Here is a 24,678-nt window from a genome sequence, read left to right as displayed (position 1 = left end):
GACACCCCCATCACAACACGGATGTTGTAAATCCAAATGAACTGTCACACAAGTTAAGGGGATAAGCCAAACACCTCCTGCTGCACACGGAGAGGCTGCAGTTCCCCATTGAGCCTGTTATGGGGATGTCCAACACTATGTCCACCCGTAGCATCCCGTATGTTTCAGAGGGAAGTTTTACACACATTGATGCCTTCATCAGAATCCAAAATCCATTACAGATGACTGTCCTGAAGGGTGACTATCAATTCATGGGAGTCATGCTACATGTTATGTGCCCCATGATGAGTAGACATGTATGCATGGTAACACAACATGCACAGAAGCAGTCCCCACACATTCCAAACACGTACCGCCCCCAAAATGCCTTGCTGCAATCCTTACCCAAAATGACATTTCCCCATGTCCGTGCATGGAACGCTGATTCAGCACACATTGCAATACTCATGAGGAATAGCAGGAGGCCAACGATGACACGACCAGACAACATGCGCAAGAACCTGGGAATGACAGACGCACAGGAAGTCATCTAAAATATTTTTCTCCGCATACATGGTCATTTACTAAACATGAACAATGTTGTCCCCATGCTAATTTAAAAGAAAGTGTCTCTGCTAAAATGTGTGGAATGACATCATCACTCGAGTGACACATCAGAACACACATCTAAGTCACTTAGCATACAGTCAGCTGGACACACACATTGCAACACATGCCACCCAAGGCTACAAGCGTGCACACTCAGACCCAGTGACTCACCATTATGAGAAGAAGTTGCGTATGAGCTGACTCCGGATATCCTCCTCCTCCTCACTTGCCTCGTGACCAAGCCCTTCATCCTCCACGGGTGGATGTTCCTGCTCATCCTGCTCCAGGATGAGTGGCACTGCCTTCTCCACTGCCATGTTGTGCAGCATGCAGCACACGAGGAAGATTTTGCAGACCTTCGCCGGTGCATATGGGAGGGAACCGCCTGTCTTGTGAAGGCACCGGAATCGGCTCTTCAGGAGGCCAAACGTACTCTCAATCACTCGCCTGGTCTGCCCGTGTGCATTGTTGTACCAGTGATCTGCAGCTGATCTTGGGTTGCGGAGAGGTGTCATCAGCCATGGCATGTTGGGATAGCCAGAGTCCCCTACATGGAAAAATCATGTAAATAAGTGGGTCAGGAGATGCCGTAAGAGCCAAAGATATCGCAACAGACAGGACAAACAGAGTATACCCACCAACAAGACATGCTCATTCGTTGTGCAGCCGCAGCATCATTTGTGGCACCCTGCTACGCCTCATGATGTAGGCATCGTGTGCTGACCCTGGAAAACGTGCACAGACATGGGAAATCAGCATGTTAGCAAGACACACCACAAGGGCATTTATAGAGTGGTAATGTTTATGGTTGCGATAGGCTATCTCCTGTGGCTGTGGTGGTACCACTGACATGGGGCATACCTCCCAGGGCATATAAATCACCGTTGACACCTGTCAACTCCTCAGGAATAGGAAAATGGATGAATTCATCAAGGTGCTCCAACATGGCTGCCAAAACATCACGCAGGACACAGCTGAACATTGTCTGTGACATGCCACCAACATCAGCTATGGTGAATTGAAACGTACCTGTGGCAAAAAAGTAGGGCTGCCATCACCTTCATCTTGGGGGTCAGCGCAGTAGGATACCTGTGTCGCGGTTCGAAGTGTGGTGCCAGCTTGTCGGTCAAGTCGTCAATCAACTGTTGAGTGAATCTGTAATGTCGGATGCAGGCACGTTCCCTCATGGCACCCAAGTCTGGCATTGGTCGGGGGACAGGCAGTGCCCTGCAGAAAATTGTATTGAATAACGAAGATTGAGAGCATAACAACTTCAATGTCAATGAACAGAGCACATGCTAAACTGCTACTACACATCAGCTAAATACAGAGTCTGGTCTGTGCAATACATCCAGGACACGTATGCCAGCTTGGTGATACTCCTACAAAAAGCCAGATACACCCATTCTAATTTCTAATTTAAAATGCTTATAAAGCGCAGCATACACCTTGCGGTTTCTTGGCGCTGAAGGTTCAGTGGCTGAGGGGAAGGAAGACCGGGGAGAAAATTTAGGCGGGGAAAGCCTGGCTAAATAGGAAGGTTTTCAAGTCTCCACGGAAGGAAAGGTACTGAGTTGCGGAGCGGAGGTTATCAGGGAGAGAGTTCCAGAAGGAAGGGGCCAGAGTAGAGAAATTGGATCCACCCCACTTTTTGCGCGAGAAACGGGGGATCAGAAGAAGGGACTTGGAGGAGGACCGGAGATTTCTTGCGGGGACGTAGGGTTTGATGAGTGAAGTGATGAAAGCAGGGGCAGTTGATTGGCAAGTCTACGCGACATGCCCTGAAACGAGCTGGGGGCCAGTCTGAGTGAACAGCCAGAGACATCACAGGAGTGACATACATCCACTTAGCTGCATTTAAAGGATGTCATCTCATACAGACAGCTGACGGCAAGCTAGACGCACATGTCACATGGAATGTCAAATGTACAGATCAAACACATTGCGAAGAAGGGGTACACGTGAAAACAGAAAACACAGACATTGAGACGACGCAGATATGTCCTCATGTGAAAATATCATGTCCGATGCATACAGACCCTGCTTACGTGGGAATCCACATGTGGCATGGTGTGCGTAGATGTGTGCCATGCCCATCTCGACACAGACACATGTTGGATGTAGCAACAGCAGATGTAGTTGACGGAACACTAACAGCAAGCTCATGGGAACACATGACACACACATGACATAGTCACATCGGGGCACGCTGATCGTGAAATGTCAGTTGTTAGTGTCCCTGTCCCTGTCATCAGGGGACAGTTGCAGGTGGTGGTGACTGTGCCATACCAGTGATGCTGTGCTTGACACGTTTGTACTACAGGCACACATGTGCAAAGTGTGAAGGAGAAGTGTGCCACATTGTGCCCCATCACACATGACATGTGTACACAGGTCATCACACATCAATTGTGCAACTACATGAGAAGAAATGTGCAATATCACTGCCTGACACACCTATGCCCTGCACATGAAAGTCTGCAATGACAATGACTTGATGTACAGCCTTGTGCGAGTCGGAGACCTCCATTCCTTTTGTGTGCGCCTCCTATCACCAGTGTAAGCGTGTGAAACGCCCCATACACACGCTCTCAGAGCATGTGTACGGCCCGCATCACTATAGTAGTGGTGCCATAGGAGTATGTGTGGTACGGGCCGTACACACGCTCTGAGAGCGTGTGTACGGTCCGTATCACTATAGTAGTGGTGCTGTAGGAGTACGCGTGGTACGGACCGTAGAAACGCTCTGAGAGCGCGTGTACGGTCCGTACCACGCATACTCCTACGGCACCACTACTATAGTGATACGCACCGTTCCCATGCTATGGATGTGTGAGTACGGTGCGTATCACTATTGTAGTGGTGCCGTAGGAGTACGTGTGGTACGGGCCGTACACATGCTCTGAGAGCGTGTGTATGGTCTGTATCACTATAGTAGTGGTGCCATAGGAGTACGCATGGTACGGACCGTACACACGCTCTGAGAGCGTGTGTACGGTCTGTATCACTATAGTAGTGGTGCTGTAGGAGTACACGTGGTACGGACCGTAGAAACGCTCTGAGAGCGTGTGTACGGTCCGTACCACGCGTACTCCTACGGCACCACTACTATAGTGATACGCACCGTACCCAAGCTATGGATGTGTGAGTACAGTGCGTATCACTATTGTAGTGGTGCCGTACGTGTACGGGTACGTGTGAAACGCACCGTACATATTTTTTGGAATCAAAAATTACATAGGGGACAAGTGTTAGGCCCAAAATGCATGCTGGTTGTCATGGATACAGAGATTTCAGTTGTAATGTGGCCATCATGTGAGATTGAAAAGTCAGTTTGCCCAAAAATTACATTGTTGCAAAGTGGTGTTTGCCTTGCTATGATGCTCAAAATTTTAACCATGCAAATTCGTGTCATTGGTGTATGTTTAAAGGGATTGGAGGAAACGTAGGATGCAAATGAGTCTGACTAATCACTCTGTACTCCTGTAAATGAAAGCCCGCAGCAAGACAGATATAAGTCAGCCAGAACCCATGAGAGGGCACTTGCCTGCACAACTTTCCTGTCGACCACACTGCTGCTGTCTGTGCTTCCTCTGGCACCATGTCGCGTACTGTGGAGAGGGACCAGCCATTCACACTTGAGGAGAATGAGGCATTGCTGGATGTCCTCCTCCCACAGTACCCCAAGCTGTATGGGAGACCAGGGGTGCAGGTGAGTGCTGACTCCACTACCTTTGACTGTGCACCTTTTTGTGACTGTCACTTCTGGCATTGTGTCCAGGTGTGACAGACATGCAATGTTGTTTAGAGTGGGTCCCAGGGGGGGGAAATGCTTCTGTCTCTCATGCAGAGCATGATATAGTTCCTGTGTGCACTCCTCACTTGCATTGTGCTTACTGTGACATTCAATGCGTAGTGCATGACACATTCAGCCTGGCAAATCCTTGGTGGCATTTTTTGGCTGTTGTCCTGAGGTGATTCAGTGGTCCCCTCGGTGTGACAGGTGACTGTACCCACAGATGTGTATGAGTTGAGTGGACCTGTGGTGAGAGTGTCCAAGTGATGTGTACGCCCTCCTGGACATTGATGTGTGTGAATGTTCCTTGTCATGTGGGCGAGTGTCTATGTGAAGTGTTGCACCACAGCTGCATGGAGGAGGCAACAGCTCTACCCATCTGATGTGAGAAGTAAGCCGTGCTGTGTGTCTGACTTGCTGAGCTAGCCCGACACCTGTGACACCCCACAGGCAAGTGGCACGTGTGCAGAGTGAGGTTTGTATCCACTGTTGCCAATGGCAGGTGATTGATCTGTGCCTGTGTGTGAACTGTGTACTCTGCTGAGGTTGCGTCAGTGGCCTGGGGCATGTAACTGCTTTGAGGTGCTGTCCATCAGCCTGGTGTTGCATGTGATGCACAGTGTGTGCAATGATCAGGGAGTGTGTCGCACCCCTCCTGCCACCTGTGTACTTTCAATACCATGTAGTGCATTGGGGCTTCCACAGAGGCCAATGTCTATATGAGAAAGATGGAATTCCTTGGCAGCATCCTATGCCCTGTTCAACATATCAAAGATGTTCAAATGTGTGTCTCTGTGACATGGAGCAGGTGTAGTGATGTTGTCTCACTATGTCATCCTCACAGGTAACTGCCTACGAGAAGGGGGGATCTGGAAGGAGATCGTCAGGGCCGTGAGATCGGCAGGGGGTCGCATCGGCGCCTAGCCCAAGTCCGAAAACGGTAGCAGGACATCCAGTGCTGGACCCGGCGGATCGCCCGGGTCCAGCTGGGGCTCTCACCTCCACGACCCCACGGCGGGCGCCGATGCCTGACCACCCACCTGATGCGTGTCCTGGCGGTGGTCTTCCCTGACCTGGATAGGCAGTTACAGGAGAGACAGCAGCAAGGAGGGGGTAGGTACAAGTCTGTTTGTTGTGTTGTGTGTCCTCAGCTTTTGGAAGTGCTCTGTAGCCTGGATACACTGCCAGGGTTTATATGTGCAGTGCATATTCTGTTCCCCAAAGTCAACCGGTGCTCTTATTCATCCCTTCCCCTCCATGACATGTGCCCCCTGGTCTGTGTGTAATCACAATTGCACATGGACATCTAGGCTGCCAGTTAATCCAAGTGCACATTGCTTTCTGCATCATGTGGCAGGGTGGTCTGTGACATGTGTTGGTACCTTGCCTGTGCCCTGTCCTGTTCACTCTGTTGGGGGTCCATATTTGTTGGCACTGATGATGAGTCTCAGCATAGGAGTGTGAGGTTTCAAATGAACACACTTGCAGCATGCATGACCAATGTTGTGGCCTCAGACATGATGTGCATGAGTGGGAGATATGCATAGTGCCAGGACGGTTGCTCATGTTACAGTCAGATCATTCCAGGAACAAGGAGCAGTGTGCCCACTACAGTCCCCTGAGACACCCTTTCCTCGTAATCATGTGTGTCATCCAACACTGTGCCCATTCTCAGTGTGTTCAGCATATGTTTGCCTCTGTGGCATTGTTCCCTGGCCTCATTTGTATTTATCCAAAGTGTGCTACATGTGTCCACTGGACAGGGAGACCACATTTGGCTTGTGCATACTCACACTGGGCAGTGCCTGTGTGTCTATTCACAACTATCTGTTGATGGTTGTTTGTCACAAATATGTGTTGCCAGCCTCACGAGGTGATGTGGAGTACATTTGGGAATTCTTGCAGCACATTTTTGTAAACCCTGATTAAGAGGTGTCACTTCTTGATCTGTCTCAATCACATTGTCTCAGGTATGGGGGATTTGTGCGGGCGAGGCCTACATGGCCGAACCTTATGTCTCCTTGCCAGGTCTGACCTGTGTGTGATAATTGGCTGGACAGAGACTCAACGTGCAGTGACCCAGTGATGTTGTGCAGGGTTTAATGTTTGTGCTTTGCAGCATGTGTCAATTGTTTAAATACATGATTCCTGCTCATACCTTTTTGGCACCAGTGTATGGTCCAGATGCTACGTAGTTTGGTCTTTGTGTGCTGACATCTGTGTGGACATTCTGGCTTGCCATGAGGGTGTCTCCTCAGTGCAGGTATGCCTTTTTACAGCACAATTGCAGGCCCATTAGCTTATGCATTGTCCTGGGTTTGGACATGTGTGCCACTCCACATGACAGGCAGTGGGTCAGATGTGTTGCCAACTGTGTCATCAGGTAACGGATGGCCATGTGACAACTGACATAATTCAAGTTGTTAGTCAAAAGGTATTGTACCTTGGCACTCACAACACTTGTCAACAGGTGTTCATGTTTTAAATGCTTCAGTTTGATGTTTTGTTGTTAAGAACAATAATCTGCCTGCATGACAGATGTCTCCCAAGGAAGTGCACAACAAACCACCTTTACACTTTCAGGGAACACGCTGGCACATTTTAAAAGAAGGCACTGTTCTAATGAGACTGTTTTTCAGATTATACATATACATGTTCCCCCAGTGTTGTGGAATTTGGGTAAGTCCTTGGTTGTTGGTGATACCAACTTACGAGTGTCAAGTCATCAAGACCTCCGTGGGCCCATGTATATGTACTTTCTGCAACACCATTTCTTTCTAACAGTGGCTTCTTTAAAGAAGGCTGCCAGCTTCTTCAATGACTGGGTAAATGTAGTTTTGTATGCACCTCCTTGGGAGCCATCTTTTATGAAGGCACATGTGTGTTCTGTTCACAAAATGGCACATTCCCATATTCTGACCATGTCGATTGGTATTGAGGTGTGCTAGTTTGCCTTGGGTGCACCACTACTGTTTCTTTCAGAGTAAACAAGAGGTGGCATGACTTCATTGTATTGCTGTGGTCACCTGTTCCTAGACACTAGCTTCTCACTGTATTTCTCATTCAGGTTTTGGGCTGGTGTGTCCTATTTTTCCTTGTGTCCAAGTGGCATGGTGGGTCTACCAACTGGGGAGTACAGGGCTTACATATGTGCGGAGCAATCTAGCTGTTACTCATGATGCATTGCCTGATATGCACTGTGACCTATTGGTTTTGTACTCATGTGTCAGATGTGTACAGGTGACTGATGTTTTTCTGTATCTTCACCTTGCCCACAGCATCATCATTGGAAACCGAGGGAGACACCTGCACGGACCTGGAGGAGGGACCCAGCACCACTGCCACCAGTGCTGGCGAGTCTGCGGGAGCCAGTGGCATGGAGGGCGAGGGGAGTCAGTCGGAGGATCTGTCTGGTGGTGATTCCAACTACGACGCAGACGAGTCCGAGGCTGACCTCATCGAGGGGGCGGAGGCTGCTACAACCCCTGGCAGCAGCCCAACATCTGTCCCCGCCTCCTCCATTCCCATCACCGCACTCCCAGTTGCTCCGGTCCCTTCTGTCCGTGCAGGGCCCCACCATGTCTCCTTCGGGACAGGCACCGTACCCCCTGCTCCTGTCACTCCTGCTGCCCTCAGTGCAGAGTCTGTGGACATACTGCGGCAGTTGCAGGTTGGGCAGGCATCGGTGCTGACTGTCCTCCATGGCCACACCACACTGCTGACACAGATGGTGTCGTTCATGGAGGGCATGTCAGCAACGATGTCTGAACAACGTAGGTTTCTGCGGTCCATGGACTCTTCCCTGACGGCAGCAGTGACTCTCCTGCAGCGCTTCGTCCCCCCCTACCCCAGCCCCATCCACACTTCCCTCTCCCATACCTGTCCCATGCACACCCAGACATTCCCAAGCACGCACCCCACCAGACACAGGCAGCACACCACCAAGTAAGGGCAAGTGCACATGTGAGACCGGCCTCGTGGCGTGGGCCCTCCCGACCAGCAAGTCACACTACAACCACGCCGAACCTCGTGGGCACGGCCTTCCGGCTTCCGTGGACCAACATCCCGAGGGCCGACCAGATCCCCAACACGCATGCCCGGCCGAGGGAGAACGAAACCCCCCCCCCAAACCAGACCGAGAGGCGGCGACTCTGTCACTCCTCTGGCCTCTTCCCCGAGGGAGGTTTCGATCGACCACCAGGCCCCCGGTGAGCGGGCGCCTCTCCTGCTGGGCGTCTGGAGTCCCTCCCGGACTCACCTGAACAGATCAAGGGGCTGAGCAACAAGAAACCCCGAGACACCGCCCCCCAGGCACCAGACCCCTCTCCGCGAGGACTCCGGACTTCAAAGAGGAGGGGGAGTATAACAAGGGGGGCTGAAGGGACGAGAGGCAGAGAAGACCTGGACTGACGAGAGCCTGCTGACCTGGTCGCGGCTCGATCGCTCACCGAACAGAAGAACGCTACCCGAACTCTAAAACCACCTGAGCCCTGCGGACGCTGTCGCGGCTCCCCAAACTCTGAACCATCTGAGCCCTGCTGACGCCGTCGCGGCTCCCCGAACTCTGATCCATCTGAGCCCTGCTGACGCCGTCGCGGCTCCCCGAATTCCGAACCATCTGAGCCCTGCTGATGCCGTCGCGGCTCCCTGAACTACGACCCTCCGGTGCCTGCTGAGTGACTCGCGGCCCGCTCCTCCAAGAGAATCGGCAGAGATTGCCGAGAGAAGCAACATCCCCTCAGCTCGAGGATTGAGAGCTGTGCGCCGGATACCTCGCAGAGACACTGATGCAAAGACTGTCCCGCTACCCCTTTCCCTCATCACGAGATCGCTGCCGCTTGTGGCATTAATTCTGCACCTGCCTGCCGGATCATAAAGATCCCTTACAAACTACCGATAAAAGCTTATTGTCTTATAACGACCTACTGTGTGGTGTCCCTCTATCCGAAGAGAGAGTAACCGCAGCGCGTGCGATCCTAGGTGCGAGACCCTTCCAGGAAGGGCCTCCCTGCTCTTGCTCGGCCTAATTCTAGGAAAGGTGGGCCTCAGGGTGGTCCGGAACCCATTCCACAACCTCCCCGGGGAACGCCTTCCAACATTTGGTGGCAGGCGACGGGATCCGAGCCAACACCTAGAGATCGTGCAGTAGACGGCTTACGCACTACCTAGAAGAAATGGAAGGAGAAACTTCCCTAGGTGCCGCAGGCACCAACCGGAGCACAGCATTTCAAAAACTAAAAATCGAAGGAGAGATAAAACTGGCTGAGAAAAAACTGGCAGTAGAACAGTTACGCCTACAAGGAGAACTAGAGGAAAAGAAACGACAGAGAGAACACGAAGAAAAGAAACTCCAACTAGAGCACGAACGTAGCCTAAAAGAAATCGAGCTCAAGGCTAAGAGGGCGGAGGCCCGACCCTCGGAAACCCAACCCATCTCCTCCACCGTGGAACCGAAGGTCCACATCCCCAAAGATGTGGTGAAAGAATACTATAAGAACGACGACATTCAGCAATGGTTCAAGGCCTACGAAGTCGCCATGACCTCCCACCGAGTCCCGCAGAAAGACTGGGGGGCTGGGCTGTGGGGCTGGTTCCTGAGTGAGGGGAGAGATGCCCTGCTGGACCTGCCCTCCACCGCGATGAACTCCTACAGTCACATGAAAGAGGCCCTGGTAGCCAGATATGGGCTCACCCCTGAAATGTACCGGCAACGGTTTAGAGACTGCAAAAAGATACCCGGTACCACCTGGGTGGAGTACGTGAACTTTTACAGCCGGGCCTTGGACGGATGGATCAAGGGCAGCAAGGTCTCCACCTTTGAGGAGCTGTTCGACCTAATCGCATGGGAACACTTGGCCGCTAATTGCTTCGTAGAGCTGCGCCAGCATCTCCTGGACAGCAAACTCACAGACGCTCGGAAACTGGCCGTCGAGGCTGACCGGTGGGTGAACACCCGGGCCTCCCGGGGCCCCGTGGGAGACTACGGTCGCCACAGTCAGGGACCCCCCCGCCAGAGGGGCGGAGGGAACCAAGGCCGGCAAAGGGAGCTCCCGGGGGGATCCCCGCTCAGCCCTCCCAGAGGACAATCTCCGCCCTTTCCAGCTCCGCCTCCGGCCAGCACCGGGCCACCAGGGAGGCCGGGGCCCCGAGGGAGGATCACCTGTTTCCGCTGCCAACAGACCGGACACTATGCCAGTGACCCTCAGTGTCCCCTGTACCAGCGGACCGCCACAACAACCCCGCCGGCTCGACAGATGGCCTCTGTAGCCCTGGGGGAAGAGATGGAAGACTCCGAAGAATGGGAACCAGCCGCCATGGCCTTGGTCTCCCTAGGGGACCGGGAGATGGTCCCCGGAACGCCCCTGCCCGCCAACACGAAGAAGTACCGACAGCAGGTAACAGTCAACGGTCACCGCATCGAGGGGCTCCGGGACACGGGGGCGAGTGTCACGGCGGTCCATTGTCACCTGATTTCCGAGGATCAGATCCTGCCTGACGCCTTTTGCCCCGTCATATCATCAGACAATTCCGAGTGCCTCTGCCGGATGGCCCTAGTCCCCTTCGAATGGGGGGGAGTCACCGGCAAGTTAAAAGTAGCGGTCCGAACCTCCCAGCCCGTGGACTGCCTCCTGGGCAACGACCTGGAGAACTCCCCATGGGGACAAGTGGAACGAAGGGCCCACCTCGAGATGATGGACCTACCCGAGTCGATGACTCTCCGGGCGCCTTCCTCCGAGGGGGGAGAGGCCATGCCCCTGAGCACCGCCACCATCCCCGAGATCCAGAATACACCACCAGAGGCCAACGACCCCCTTCTGGACGGACCAACCGCTCCCGGCGAAGGATCCGGGCCTTCCGACCCCGAAACCCTGACCAAACTCGGGGACTTGCCAGAACTGGCCCCGTGGCCCTGCGAAGGGGGCCCCTCCTGTGAAGAGTTCTGCCAAGAACAATCCACCTGCCCGTCCCTCATTGGACCCCGACAACAGGCCGAGGCCCAAGCAGCAGGCGACCGGACTGGCACCCACTGGGTATACTGGGAGAACGGACTGCTGTACAGCGAACAGAAGTCGGCCGAGTTGGGATCGGCCCGAGTACTAGTGGTACCCCTACGCTTCCGAAGTCTTCTCCTGGGCCTGGCCCATGATGTACCCCTGGCCGGACACTTAGGCCAAGATAAGACCTACCAACGACTCGTCACCCACTTCTATTGGCCCAAGATGCGAGCAAATGTGGAGGCCCACTGCAAGTCCTGCCCCACGTGCCAGGCCAGCGGAAAGAGTGGGGGCAAGCGCAAGGCTCCGCTACAACCCTTCCCCGTCGTCAGTACCCCTTTTGAGCGGGTAGGAATCGACATTGTAGGACCACTGGACCCCAAGACCGCCCAGGGCCACCGGTTCATCCTCGTCCTGGTGGATCATGCCACCCGTTACCCCGAAGCCATCCCTCTCCGCACCGTGACGGCCCCCGTGGTGGGCCAGGCCTTGATGGGGATCTTCTCCCGCATGGGGTTCCCCCGCGAAGTCGTGAGTGACCGGGGTACGAACTTTATCTCCCGATATATGAAGTCCCTCTGGCAGCAGTGCGGAGTATCATACAAATTCACCACCCCGTACCACCCTCAAGGAAACGGCCTAGTCGAGCACTTCAACAAACACTGAAAGGGATGATCATGGGCCTAGAGGAACCCCTACGCCGGAGGTGGGACGTCCTCCTCCCATGTCTCCTGTTCGCCTACCGGGAGGTTCCCCAAAAATCCCTGGGATTCAGCCCATTCGAACTATTATATGGACACCCCGTCCGAGGACCCCTGAGCCTGGTCAAGGAGGGGTGGGAAGCAACCCCCCGGGGGACCCCTCCGGACGTGTTCCGATACATCTTGGCGCTCCGCAACCAGACCCGAAAATTCAGGGAACTCGCAGAAGCAAACCTCGAGGCCAGTCAAGAAGAGATGAAGCGCTGGTATGACCAGAATGCTACGCTGGTCGAGTTTCAGCCGGGCCAACAAGTCTGGGTCATGGCCCCGGTGAGACCCTGCGCTCTCCAAGATAAATGGACTGGGCCCTTCAAGGTGATCGAGCGGAAGAGCCAAGTCACATATCTCATCGATGTACAGTCCCCGCGGAACCCCCTCCGGGTTCTCCACGTGAACCGCCTCAAGCCCCACTTTGTACGGACCGAATTAAGTCTACTCCTGGCCACCGACGATGGGGCCGAAGAAGACACCGAGCCCCTTCCAGACCCCCTGGGGGCGAAGGAAACCGATGGATCCGTGGAGGGAGTGAGACTGTCGACCGCCCTCACAGCCCAACAGACCGACGACTGCTGCCAGATACTAGGGCAGTTCGCAGATCTCTTCTCCCTGACCCCCGGGGTCACCAGCTGGTGTGTCCACGACGTGGACACCGGAGACAGCCCGTCAGTGAGACATCGGGCCTACCGGGTCCCTGATCGGGTCCGGACCTGCATCCAGACCGAGGTGGCAAAGATGTTAGACCTCGGGGTGATTGAACCCGCCGACAGCCCCTGGGCCAGCCCGGTAGTCCTGGTTCCGAAAGCGACTACCCCAGGTGTTGCCCCCGAGCTGAGATTTTGCGTGGACTACCGAGGCCTCAATGCGGTCACCCGAGTAGACGCTCACCCTATCCCCCGTGCCGACGAACTCATTGACCGCCTTGGGGCCGCCTGCTACCTCAGCACCTTCGACCTGACCAGTGGGTACTGGCAGATTGCCCTCACCGAGGGAGCCAAGGAGCGCTCCGCCTTCTCCACCCCGGATGGGCACTACCGCTTTAGAGTGATGCCGTTCGGAATGAAAAATGCCCCGGCCACCTTCCAGCGGCTGGTGAACAGGGTCCTGTCCGGACTAGAGGGGTTCAGCGCCGCATACCTTGACGACATAGCAGTCTTCAGCTCCCAATGGACCGAGCACCTCCAGCACCTCCGTCAAGTCCTGCTGGCTCTACGCCGGGCCGGCCTCACCATCAAAGCTAGCAAATGTCAAATTGGGCACGGCTCCGTAACCTATCTGGGGCATCAGGTGGGGAGTGGGCAGGTCGCCCGCCTCCAGCCGAAGATCGGCACCATCTTGTCCTGGGAACCCCCTGCAACCCAAACGGAAGTCCGAGCCTTCCTGGGCCTCACCGGCTACTACCGAAGGTTTATTAAAAACTATGGCAGCATCGCAGGCCCTCTCACAGAACTAACCTCCAAAAAACACCCCAAGAAAATACACTGGACTCCCGCCTGCCAGAAGGCGTTCGACACCCTCAAGGCCGCAATGTGCGCGGCTCCAGTGCTCAAAGCACCCGACTACGCCCAGGAGTTTGTGGTCCAGACGGACGCCTCGGAACACGGCATCGGGGCAGTCCTCTCACAGTACGACGACAAAGGCATAGATCAGCCCATAGCCTTCATCAGCCGAAGGTTACTGCCCCGTGAACAGCGGTGGAGCACAATTGAACAAGAGACGTTCGCAGTAGTCTGGGCCCTCAAAAAGCTATGGCCCTACCTGTTCGGAACACACTTCCGAGTGCAAACAGATCATCGACCCCTGCGGTGGTTGATGCAGATGCGAGGGGAAAACCCCAAGCTGCTACGCTGGTCCATCTCTCTCCAGGGGATGGATTTCACTGTGGAACATCGCCCCGGGACTGACCACGCCAACGCGGACGGCCTGTCCCGATTCTTCCGCTTCAGCGAGGAGAACTCCCAAGTGGATGGGTAGTTCTCCCCACCTTTCAGCTGGGGGGGGGCATGTGTGAGACCGGCCTCGTGGCGTGGGCCCTCCCGACCAGCAAGTCACACTACAACCACGCCGAACCTCGTGGGCACGGCCTTCCGGCTTCCGTGGACCAACATCCCGAGGGCTGACCAGATCCCCAACACGCATGCCCGGCTGAGGGAGAATGAAACCCCCCCCCCCCAAACCAGACCGAGAGGCGCCGACTCTGTCACACCTCTGGCCTCTTCCCCGAGGGAGGTTTCGATCGACCACCAGGCCCCCGGTGAGCGGGCGCCTCTCCTGCTGGGCGTCTGGAGTCCCTCCCGGACACACCTGAACAGATCAAGGGGCTGAGCGACAAGAAACCCCGAGACACCGCCCCCCAGGCACCAGACCCCTCTCCGCGAGGACTCCGGACTTCAAAGAGGAGGGGGAGTATGACAAGGGGGGCTGAAGGGACGAGAGGCAGAGAAGACCTGGACTGACGAGAGCCTGCTGACCTGGTCGCGGCTCGATCGCTCACCGAACAGAAGAACGCTACCCGAACTCTGAAACCACCTGAGCCCTGCGGACGCTGTCGCGGCTCCCCGAACTCTGAACCATCTGAGCCCTGCTGACGCCATCGCGGCTCCCCGAACTCTGAACCATCTGAGCCCTGCTGACGCCGTCGCGGCTCCCCGAATTCCGAACCATCTGAGCCCTGCTGACGCCGTCGCGGCTCCCTGAACTACGACCCTCCGGTGCCTGCTGAGTGACTCGCGGCCCGCTCCTCCAAGAGAATCGGCAGAGATTGCCGAGAGAAGCAACATCCCCTCAGCTCGAGGATTGAGAGCTGTGCGCCGGATACCTCGCAGAGACACTGATGCAAAGACTGTCCCGCTACCCCTTTCCCTCATCACGAGATCGCTGCCACTTGTGGCATTAATTCTGCACCTGCCTGCCGGATCATAAAGATCCCTGACAAACTACCGATAAAAGCTTATTGTCTTATAACGACCTACTGTGTGGTGTCCCTCTATCCGAAGAGAGAGTAAGCGCAGCGCGTGCGATCCTAGGTGCGAGACCCTTCCAGGAAGGGCCTCCCTGCTCTTGCTCGGCCTAATTCTGGGAAAGGTGGGCCTCAGGGTGGTCCGGAACCCATTCCGCAACCTCCCCGGGGAACGCCTTCCAACAGCACACCTCCTGGCACGCACACTCAGGGGGATGTAGGCACACCCACTGGGTCTGGGGCAAAAAGACATACACGCAGCCACACTCTGAGTCCGCAGGCCTCACAACCCAGTCCCTCCAAAAGCACTCCCCATGGCTCCCCTGCCAAATTGACACCCAAAGAGGTCGACATGGGTGAGCTGGCCCTCACCCCCACTGTGACACCACCCTGCAAGCGGGCGAGGAAGTCCCCAGGCAGGGTAGTTGAGTCCCCCCCCCTGTCCACCCCCTCCCCCAAGAGCGCTGCACCCCATCCCTCGGCCACCCCCCCCTCTGTTGGCCCTGGGGTTTCTTCCTTTGCAGGGGTTACTCTGGATGTCCTGGCAGCAGTGTGCAGCGCCGAGCTCACCTCCACCTTTGGTGCTGCCCCACCCCCTGTGGTGGAGACGTCCACCCCTGCACCCACCACACCTACCCTCCCCCCTCCTGTCCCTGCGGTGCCTGGTCCTTCCCCACATGATGCCCCCCCCGGTCGACGAACCTGAGGGTTCCACTGTGCAGGCAAGCTAGGGGAGACGCGTGCCCATGTGTCCCCCCAAGGACTTCTATTATGGACTGGCCATTGGCCTTTGTATATAGTGTGATTTCATAATTTGTTTTTTATGCTGAATAAAGCATTTTATTTTTACTTTGAACACTATTGCATTTCAGGTATTGATGTTGGTGCTGAGGCTCCAGGAGTTGGTGTTGTGGTAATCTGTTATGGTTCTGAGAAATGTTCTAGTCTGATGGTCATGAGGTGGACCATGGTATCTGCGTGCCATCACAAGGTCTCTGCAAATATTCATTGGTAGTGTGTGTTATTTTGTTTTTGAGCCGTTGTCCCAAGGAGTGTTCCTTCCTCTGTGGCACCTGACATCTTCCCTGCAAAGAGTTTCACAATTGTTGTGCTGACCTGTGTCTACATTTCCTTTGTTGGTGACGGATCCCTTCAACTATGGCCATGCCTGCTCAGCAATGTCTCCGGCTGCATCGTCTGTGCCATCCTTGCTAGTCACTGTACTTGTGTATTGAGTATGTTGAAATGCCTTCATGGAGAAATTCTCCCTTTTTAGCACTATGCATGTGTGTACTCCCGGCCTAGCACACATATGGTACTTGTTCTGCAGGGTATTTTGGCACCTGACTCTCAATTGTGGGCATTGTATCTGTGGGAACTCCACCCTATTCCTTCCATGAGAGACAACATCTTGGTGGCTGGCCCAGCACCTGTACATTCCTATCAGTCCTGGGATGTGCGTAACAGTGTGTGTTCCCTTTGGCTCTCTTAGTTTAGTAGGCAGTGACATGACTATACAGTCTTGTGGCATGATCTCAGTGTATGTATTGTGCTGCATTCGCCAGGGGTGGGTATGCATCTGTTATTTGTCCTCACACCCACATGTGGTGTGTCATGCAGTGGGGGAACGACATCCATCCTCCTGGGAGTGGGACACTGCTGTCAGTGATGTGTTGTTATGGCACTATCATCATTGCCCAAAGCTGGGATGCGTACATACACCCATGGAGTTGTGGTCATCTGATAATGATGTACCCCCCCATGTCTCTGTCCACTGCTGGGAGTCCTCTGCACCCACCCATATATGTCTGTCCACTGCTGGGTGTCCTCTGCACCCACACACATATGTGTGTCCACTGCTGGGAGTCATTTACACCCACCCCTCACATGTCTGTCCACTGCTGGGAGTGATATGCACCCACTCCTCATATTGCAGGCCACTGCTGCTAGTCATTTACACCCACCCCTCACATGTCTGTCCACTGCTGGGAGTGATATGCACCCACTCCCATGTCTCTGTCCACTGCTGGGAGTACTCTGCACCCACACACATATGTCTGTCCACTGCTGGGAGTCATATACACCCACCCCTCACATGTCTGTCCACTGCTGGGAGTGATATGCACCCACCCCTCATATTGCAGGCCACTGCTGCCAGTCATTTACACCCACCCCTCACATGTCTGTCCACTGCTGGGAGTGATATGCACCCACCCCCATGTCTCTGTCCACTGCTGGGAGTCCTCTGCAACCACCCCTCATATTGCAGGCCACTGCTGGGAGTCATATACACCCACCGCTCACATGTCTGTCCACTGGTGGTAGTGACATGCACCCACCCCCATGTCTCTGTCCACTGCTGAGAGTACTCTGCACCCACACACATATGTCTGTCCACTGCTGGGAGTCATATACACCCACCCCTCACATGTCTGTCCACTGCTGGGAGTGATATGCACCCACCCCTCATATTGCAGGCCACTGCTGGCAGTCATTTACACCCACCCCTCACATGTCTGTCCACTGCTGGGAGTGATATGCACCCACCCCCATGTCTCTGTCCACTGCTGGGAGTCCTCTGCACCCACCCCTCATATTGCAGGCCACTGCTGGGAGTCATATACACCCACCCCTCACATGTCTGTCCACTGGTGGTAGTGATATGCACCCACCCCCATGTCTCTGGCCACTGCTGGGAGTACTCTGCACCCACACACATATCTGTCCACTGCAGGAAGTCATATACACCCACCCCTCACATGTCTGTCCACAGCTGGGAGTGATATGCACCCACCCCCATGTCTCTGTCCACTGCTGGGAGTCCTCTGCACCCACCCCTCATATTGCAGGCTACTGCTGGGAGTCATATACACCCACCCCTCACATGTCTGTCCACGAGTGGTAGTGATATGCACCCACCCCCATGTCTCTGTCCACTGCTGGGAGTACTCTGCACCCACACACATATGTCTGTCCACTGCTGGGAGTCATACACACCCACCCCTCACATGTCTGTCCACTGCTGGGAGTGATATGCACCCACCCCTCATATTGCAGGCCACTGCTGGGAGTCATTTACACCCACCCCTCACATGTCTGTCCACTGCTGGGAGTGATATGCACCCACCCCCATGTCTCTGTCCACTGCTGGGAGTCCTCTGCACCCACCCATCATATTACAGGCCTCTGCTGGGAGTCATATACACCCACCCCTCACATGTCTGTCCACTGGTGGTAGTGATATGCACCCACCCCCATGTCTCTGTCCACTGCTGGAGAACTCTGCACCCACCCCGTGTCTGTCCACTGCTGGGAGTGATATGCACCTACCCCCATGTCTGTCCACTGCTGGGAGTACTCTGCACCCACCCTCATGTCTGTCCACTGCTGGGAGTACTCTGCACCCACCCTCATGTCTGTCCACTGCTGGGAGTGATATGCACCCACCCCCATGTCTCTGTCCACTGCTGGTAGTGATATGCACCGGTTCAGTGACTAAATATCGAGGGACATAATATAGAATGCCCAAAATATTGATGCCAAAATATAGAAGGACAGAATATCGGCCTATCTACAAACAGGTAAGTACTAAAATATCGATTCCAAAATATAGAATGTTAAGATATAGTTAGCTAAAATATCGATTTTTTTTAATGTATTACAAATAATATAAAAGTAATTAAATATTAAAAACAATTAAATAAAACATACATAATATAATATAAAAAAAGCTTAAAATGTAGACATAATAAAAGTAATGTAAAAAAAGTAGAGATTTTGTTGGATAGTGAGAGCGTAAAAATTACTATTCCCACTCCAGTGAGTGCAACAGTAGGAAAAGCGTTGGATAGCGTAGGGGTAAAAATTACTATTCCCACTCCAGAGAGTGCAACAGTAGGGAAAGCGTTGGATAGCGGGAGGGTAAAAATTACTATTCCCACTCCAGAGAGTGCAACAGTAGGGAAAGCGTTGGATAGCGGGAATGGAAAAAGTACTATTCCCACTCCAGTGAGTGTAACAGTAGGGAAAGCGTTGGATAGCGTAGGGGTAAAATTACTATTCCCACTCCAGTGAGTGCAACAGTAGGGAAAACGTTGGATAGCGTAGGGGTAAAAATTGCTATTCCCACTCCAGAGAGTGCAACAGTAGGTAAATCGTTGGATAGCGGGAAGGGAAAAATTACTATTCCCACTCCAGTGACTCCAACAGTAGGGAAAGCATTGGATAGAGTAGGGGTAAAAATTACTATTCCCTCTCCAGAGAGTGCAACAGTACAGAAAGCATTGGATAGCAGGAAGAGAAAAATTACTATTCCCACTCCAATGAGTGCAACAGTAGGGAAAGCATTGGATAGCGAAGGGGTAAAAATTACTATTCCCACTCCAGTGAGTGCAACAGTAGGGAAAAAGTTGGATAGCGTAGGGGTAAAAATTACTATTCCCACTCCAAAGAGTGCAACAGTAGGGAAAGCGTTGGATAGTGGGAGGATAAAATTTACTATTCCCACTCCAGAGAGTGCAACAGTAGGGAAAGAGTTGGATAGGGGGAAGGGAAAAATTACTATTCCCACTCCAGTGAGTGCAACAGTAGGGAAAGCGTTGGATAGCGTAGGGGTAAAAATTACTCTTCCCACTCCAGTGAATGCAACAGTAGAGAAAACGCTGGCTAGTGTAGGAGTAAAAATTACTATTCCCACCCCAAAGAGTGTAACAGTAGGGAAAGCGTTGGATAGCGTAGGGGTAAAAATTACTAATCCCACTCCAGTGAGAGCAACAGTAGGGGAAGAGTTGGATAGCGGGAGGTTAAAAAACACTATTTCCACTCCTGAGAGTGCAAAAGTAGGGAAACTAATGATTTAATTTTAAAATAAGATTACATTAATTATCAATACCAATAAAAATGTTAATTACAAATAATTACCAATTAATAACAATTAACTACCATTGAAAAAAATTAAATGTCATTTAATAAAAATTAATTACCAATTAATAAAAATTCATTACCAATTAATAATTATCAATTATCAATACACATAAATAAAAAAACAATATTTACTTTATTACAATTAATTTACTACCCACCCAATTCCCCTATAAACCCACAACCCACTGCCAATAATTAAAAATACAATTAACATTATTATCAATTAATCAATTAATACAAATTATTTTTCAATTAATAAAAAATAATTAGCAAGTCATACAAATTATTTACCCATTAATACAAATTAATTACCAATTAATAATTAATTATCAATACACATAAATAAATAAAATAATATTTACTTTATTACAATTAAATTACTTCCCACCCAATTCCCCTACAAACCCACAACCCGCTCCTAATAATAAAAAATACAATTAACATAATTATCAATTAATCAATTAATATAGATTGATTACCAATTAATAAAAATTAATTACCAATTAATAATTAATTATCAATCAATTAATTATCAAAACATATAAATATAATTAATATTTAATTAACCATAATTAAATTACTTCCCACCCTATTCCCCTATAAACCCACAACCCGCTACGGAATTAAATTACGCAAATATTAAATTACATAACATTCAGGGTTCGATTCCGATCCTGTTTTTTTTTTTCCCGTACGACTCGTATCCGTATTTTTTTACGTACGAATCGTACAAGTCCCGTACAAACGTCGAAGTACGATTCGTATGTGAATAATACATACGAATCGCCTCGGGAAAAGTCTACGAGACGTCCCCGGACAGTTTTACATACAAATCGTAAAACTGAAGTCCGAGCGCGCAAGTACGATCCGTACCGCCCGTCCGAAAACACAAGCGCATGGAAAAGCGAACTTTGTACGAGCCCTACCCCGAGTACACTTGTGCCCGGGGTACAAGTCGTACGGACCCCCCCATCCTCCCACCCCTCCTGCGTACGTCTGCACCGTACCCCCCACCCCCGTATGTACCGCGCGTACCCCCCACCCGCGTATTTCCGCACCGTACCCCAGGCGTACCCCCCACCACGTATGTCTGCACCGTACCCCAGGCGTACCCCCCACCCGTGAGGATTGGGGTACGGTGCGAAAATACATGGGTGGGGGTACGCCTGGGGTACGGTGCGGACATATGCGGGTGGGGGTGCGCCTGGGGTACGGTGCGGACATACACGGGTGGGGGGTATGCCTGGGGTACGGTGCGGACATACACGGGTGGGGGTACACCTGGGGTACGGTGCGGACATACGCGGGTGGGGGTACGGGCCGTACATATGCCATGTTAGGGTACGCACCGTACATGATGACACGTACGATGTGGGTGAGGGCGTGTACGTCGAGTAGCGGGCCCCCTTTTCCTCGTGCATCGCAGCATACTTAGCTTTTCCGGCACTTTTTGGCTCCCGTAAAAATATAGCCGTGCGGAGTGCTGTAGGTACAAATCGTACTTGCTGGTCCGTAAAACGCTGCCTGACTCCGTGCGGAAGTCGCGTACGCGCTGTCCAGGATCAGAATTGTATGTATTTTTTAGCCGTACGGTGTTTTTTTATGATTTGTGCGGAAATTGTATTTCTGTACGAATCGTACTTGCTGGTTTGTACGTTGGAATTCCCTGGTACGAGTCGTACGGAGAAAACGCTCCGTATGACCATTTGTATCCGGGTTTTACAGGATCGGAATCGGCACCTCATTAGTTTAAAAAAATGAACCATACATTACAAAAATAATACATGTCTGTCCACTGCTGGTAGTGATATGCACCCACCCCCATGTCTCTGTCCACTGCTGGTAGGGATATGCACCCACCCCCATGTCTCTGTCCACTGTTGGGAGTCCTCTGCACCCACACAGATATGTCTGTCCACTGCTGGGAGTCCTCTGCACCCACCCCTCACATGTCTGTCCCCTGCTGGGAGTGATATGCACCCACCCCTCATATTGCAGGCCACTGCTGGTAGTCATTTATACCCACCCTCACATGTCTGTCCACTGCTGGTAGTGATATGCACCCACCCCCATGTCTCTGTCCACTGCTGGGAGTCCTCTGCATCCACCCCTCATATTGCAGGCCACTGCTGGGAGTCATATACACCCACTCCTCACATGTCTGTCCACTGCTGGGAATCCTATGCAGCCACACACCCACCCGCCCACCCCCTTGGTGCAGTACACTGCTGTCCTGGGCCTACACACACACCAATATAAAGGTAATATGCTGCACCAGGCCGTAAGCCAACATTCGTGGCATGTGTACGCCTTGTATCCCAAATGTACTGGTGCCGTAGGGGTACATGTGATACGGACCGTACCCCCGCATTCATAAGGTGTGTACGGTCCGTACCACACGTACCCCTACGGCCCCAATCCAATAGTGAGATGGACCGTACACACGCTCTGAGAGCGTGTGTACGGTCCGTACCATGCGTACCCCTACGGCACCACTACAATAGTGATACGGACCGTACACATGCTCTGAGAGCGTGTGTACGGGCCGTACCACGCGTACCCCTACGGCACCACTATAATAGTGATACGGACTGTACACACGCTCTGAGAGCATGTGTACGGTCCATACCACGCGTACCCCCATGGCACCACTACTATAGTGATACGGACCGTACCCACGCTATGGATGTGTGAGTACAGTGCGTATCACTATTGTAGTGTTGCCGTAGGGGTACGCGTACACATCCACTTCCGTTGTTGCGGGACGCGGGGATTGGTGGACACGACCCCCGAAGTGACCAGACCCTGGAGGTAATGCATGTCCTCAATATTGTAGGTTTTAATTTGGGTAGGGGGTATGTTTCCTGGCTCTCACGCCCCCTTGGCTCCTGGGTGTTGTTTTCACCTTCTATGGCATGTGCGTCGGGTTCGGTGCACCAGGTCGTAGGCTAAGAGGGCCGGGATGACACGTAGGATGGGGTCCATGGCTGTCCGTCATGTACCGGGGCTCCGTTTTCACGTCAGACTCCGTTTTCCGGCATTTTTTGGCTGCCGTAAAAAAATAGCTGTGCGGAGTGACGTAGGGACGATTCGTACTTGCTGATCCGTAAAACGCTGCCTGACTCCGTACGGACGTCGTGTACGCGCTGTACGGGATCAGACTCGTAGGTATTTTTTAGCCGTACGGTATTTTGTACGATTCGTACTGAAATGCTATTTCTGTACGAATCGTACTTGCTGGATTGTACGGTGGATTTCCCGGGTACGAGTCGTACGGATAATACGCTCCGTATGACGAATCATATTACAGGATTGGAATCGGCACCCAAATATACATATGTTTACACATTTTAAATTACATTTATTTGTTATATTTGTTAAAATGTATATTAAATCTAATTTATTTTTGTAAAGTTAATTTTATAATTTCATATATTTAATATTATTTTTATACGTATATTAAAATCGATATTTTGTACAACTATATTTTTTACATCAATATCTTCTTTTTGATATTTTTTTACTTACCATTATAAATATAGATTGTCGATATTTTTGACATCGATAATTATAACTCGATATTTGTGTATGGGGATATTTTGGGGGTCGATATTCTATCAGTGAACCTCTGGGTCAGGCCGTGAGTGCTGGTTCCTGTTCTGTAAATAGATAAATTGTGCATTGATACCCCTAATAAAAGCCTTGCATGTGTCCCATACTTCCAGAGGTGATGCTGTGCAAGATTTACCTCTAAAAAAAACCCTAAGGAGCTCTTCACCATGTTACTATACTCTGAGCTACTGAGGAGATATCTTGAAAATGAGAATTACCACTGGCGACCATCTACCTCTGATAAATTGACCCCTAAAATAATAGGATTGTGGTCTGATGTTGTCCATCATTATATCCCCCCAAATCCCCCATCTGACGTATATCATATCAATCCAGGAATAATGTTTGTGGGGGATGAGAAGTACATATACCCTGGCATTACCAGGAAACAGTGCCCACCAGGTATTCATAAGCTCATGCAATTGGGCTAATTCAGTAATAGAAGCCCTCGTCTTTCCCATTCGAAAAGAGATGCATGGTTAGTTGTATCTATTGCGTAATTCATCACACGATTAAAATCTCCCATTAATAGCTTCTTCTCAGAGTAATCCAACAATTACGAACTAAGCCCATTCAGCATCACGGGATCATCGACATTTGGTCCATATACTGCGCATATTACAAATTTCCAGCTATCCACCAGGAGTTGCACAATCGCCCATCTTCCCCTAGTTCTCACACTCGTGGAGGCATAAGGGAGGAGTCAGCCCCTCGCTGCTGGATTAACCCACCACAATCTTCCCCAGAACTCGGGCTGGTACGCACACAGAGTAAATAAGGGTCACCTCTCACAGTATCAAAGGTGATGGTCCTGTGGTGGAGAGCTTTCGGCAGTAGTTGACCATTAATGGAGCGGGCCATCTTCACTGACAGTCAATGATGCCCTCATTACTATATAGGGCATGCAACAGTGAGTTTGGAGAAGTGGAGCCCCGCTCTCCTAAACACTAAATGATCATCTATGTCAGTTACTCAAAGCTCTATAAAATGCAAGAAGTTTCTAGGCTCTCTGACATAAACTGTACTATTAACGGATTCCTGAGACCC

The sequence above is a fragment of the Triturus cristatus genome, chromosome 10, assembly GCF_964204655.1.
Source record: "Triturus cristatus chromosome 10, aTriCri1.1, whole genome shotgun sequence".
NCBI lineage: Eukaryota > Metazoa > Chordata > Amphibia > Caudata > Salamandridae > Triturus > Triturus cristatus.
The sequence above is the reverse complement of the archived record's forward strand: the minus strand, read 5'-3'. Positions refer to the sequence as shown.